This window comes from Taudactylus pleione, unplaced genomic scaffold, assembly GCF_031769625.1.
Source record: "Taudactylus pleione unplaced genomic scaffold, aTauple2 ptg001270l, whole genome shotgun sequence".
NCBI lineage: Eukaryota > Metazoa > Chordata > Amphibia > Anura > Myobatrachidae > Taudactylus > Taudactylus pleione.
Genome location: NW_028285670.1, coordinates 1,492,501 through 1,495,000, shown reverse-complemented (window position 1 = coordinate 1,495,000; position 2,500 = coordinate 1,492,501). Strand labels below are relative to the sequence as shown.

Here is a 2,500-nt window from a genome sequence, read left to right as displayed (position 1 = left end):
TGGGCCTGGTTAGTACTTGGATGGGAGACCACCTGGGAATACCAGGTGCTGTATGTAATTTTATGCACCCATACCATTCTTTTCTATTACATTTTACATTTAATTTTTTCAACTTATCAATGAATTTACTTGTGTAAAGAAGTAATAGAGGTCTAAAGTTAATGTTTTTGAGCACCTTCAGCCAAACCAAACTGGACATGCCCAATCTCGTCTTATCTTGGAAGCTATGCAGTATTGGGCCTGGTTAGTACTTGGATGGGAGACCACCTGGGAATACCAGGAGCTGTAGGTAATTTTATACTGCCATAACATTCTTTTCTATTACATTTTTCATTTCATTTATCAACTTATCATTGAATTTACTTGAGTTAAGAAGTAAAAGAGGTCTAAAGTTAATGTTTTTGAGCTCCTTCAGCCAAACCACACTGGACATGCCCAATATCGTCTGATCTTGGAAGCTATGCAGTGTTGGGCCTGGTTAGTACTTGGATGGGAGACCACCTAGGAATCGCAGGTGCTGTAGGTAATTTTATACTGCCATAACATTCTTTTCTATTACATTTTACATTTAATTTTTTCAACTTATCAATGAATTTCCTTGAGTTAAGAAGTAATAGAGGTCTAAATTTAATGCCTTTGAGCACCTACAGCCAAACCACACTGGACATGCCCAATCTCGTCTGATCTTGGAAGCTATGCAGTGTTGGGCCTGGTTTGAACTTGGATGGGAGACCACCTGGGAATACCAGGTGCTGTAGATAATTTTAGACAGCCAAAACATTCTTTTGTATTACATTTTACATTTAATTTTTTCAACTTATCAATGAATTTACTTGAGTTAAGAAGTAAAAGAGGTCTAAAGTTAATGTTTTTGAGCACCTACATTCAAACCACACTGGACATGCCCAATCTCGTCTGATCTTGGAAGCTATGCAGTGTTGGGCCTGGTTAGTACTTGGATGGGAGACCACCTAAGAATCCCATGTGCTGTAGGTATTTTTATACTGCCATAACATTCTTTTCTATTACAGTTTACATTTAATTTTTTCAACTTATCAATGAATTTACTTGAGTTAAGAAGTAATAGAGGTCTAAAGTTAATGCTTTTGAGCACCTACATCGAAATCACACTGGACATGCACAATCTCGTCTGATCTTGGAGGCTTTGCAGGGTTGGGCCTGGTTAGTACTTGGATGGGAGACCACCTGGGAATAGCAGGTGCTGTAGGTAATTTTATACTGCCATAACATTCTTTTCTATTAAACTTTACATTAAATTTTTTCAACTTATCAATGAATTTACTTGAGTTAAGAAGTAAAAGAGGTCTAAAGTTAATGTTTTTTAGCGCCTACAGCCAAACCACACTGGACATGCCCAATCTCGTCTGATCTTGGAAGCTATGCAGTGTTGGGCCTGGTTAGTACTTGAATGGGAGACCACCTGGGAATACCAGGTGCTGTAGGTAATTTTATACTGCCATAACATTCTTTTCTATTAAATTTTACATTTAATTTTTTCAACTTATCAATGAATTTACTTGAGTTAAGAAGTAATAGAGGTCTAAAGTTAATGTTTTTGAGCACCTACAGCCAAACCACACTGGACATGCTCAATCTCGTCTGATCTTGGAAGCTATGCAGTGTAGGGCCTGGTTAGTACTTGGATGGGAGACCACCTGGGAATACCAGGAGCTGTAGGTAATTTTATACTGCCATAACATTCTTTTCTATTACATTTTACATTTAATTTTTCAACTTGTCATTGAATTTACTTGAGTTAAGAAGTAAAAGAGGTCTAAAGTTAATGTTTTTGAGCACCAACAGCCAAACCACACTGGACATGCCCAATCTCGTCTGATCTTGGAAGCTATGCAGTGTTGGGCCTGGTTAGTACTGGGATGGGAGACCACCTGGGAATACCAGGTGCTGTAGGTAATTTTATGCAGCCATACCATTCTTTTCTATTACATTTTACATTTAATTTTTTCAACTTATCAATGAATTTACTTGAGTAAAGAAGTAAAAGAGGTCTAAAGTTAATGTTTTTGAGCTCCTTCAGCCAAACCACACTGGACATGCCGCATCTCGTCTGATCTTCGAAGCTATGCAGTGTTGGGCCTGGTTAGTACTTGGATGGGAGACCACCTGGGAATACCAGGTGCTGTAGGTAATTTTATGCAGCCATAACATTCTTTTCTATTACATTTTACATTTAATTTTTTCAACTTATCAATGAGTTTACTTGAGTTAAGAAGTAATAGAGGTCTATAGTTAATGTTTTTGAGCACCTACAGCCAAACCACACTGGACATGCCCAATCTCGTCTTATCTTGGAAGCTATGCAGTATTGGGCCTGGTTAGTACTTGGATGGGAGACCACCTGGGAATACCAGGAGCTGTAGGTAATTTTATACTGCCATAACATTCTTTTCTATTACATTTTTCATTTCATTTATCAACTTATCATTGAATTTACTTGAGTTAAGAAGTAAAAGAGGTC

The 2,500-nt window shown here is 37.7% G+C and overlaps 10 pseudogenes; all 10 read left to right on the top strand.

Annotated features, from left to right (window-relative positions):
• Positions 1–57, top strand: part of LOC148449381 (5S ribosomal RNA) — a 119-nt pseudogene extending 62 nt beyond the window's left edge.
• Positions 58–173: 116 nt separating this feature from the next.
• LOC148449380 (5S ribosomal RNA) lies at positions 174–292 on the top strand (annotated as a pseudogene).
• A 115-nt stretch (positions 293–407) lies between these two features.
• Positions 408–526, top strand: LOC148449379 (5S ribosomal RNA; annotated as a pseudogene).
• Positions 527–642: 116 nt separating this feature from the next.
• LOC148449378 (5S ribosomal RNA) lies at positions 643–761 on the top strand (annotated as a pseudogene).
• Positions 762–877: 116 nt separating this feature from the next.
• LOC148449377 (5S ribosomal RNA) lies at positions 878–996 on the top strand (annotated as a pseudogene).
• A 351-nt stretch (positions 997–1,347) lies between these two features.
• Positions 1,348–1,466, top strand: LOC148449376 (5S ribosomal RNA; annotated as a pseudogene).
• A 116-nt stretch (positions 1,467–1,582) lies between these two features.
• On the top strand, positions 1,583–1,701 carry LOC148449375 (5S ribosomal RNA; annotated as a pseudogene).
• A 115-nt stretch (positions 1,702–1,816) lies between these two features.
• Positions 1,817–1,935, top strand: LOC148449374 (5S ribosomal RNA; annotated as a pseudogene).
• A 116-nt stretch (positions 1,936–2,051) lies between these two features.
• Positions 2,052–2,170, top strand: LOC148449373 (5S ribosomal RNA; annotated as a pseudogene).
• Positions 2,171–2,286: 116 nt separating this feature from the next.
• LOC148449372 (5S ribosomal RNA) lies at positions 2,287–2,405 on the top strand (annotated as a pseudogene).
• Positions 2,406–2,500: the final 95 nt, after the last annotated feature.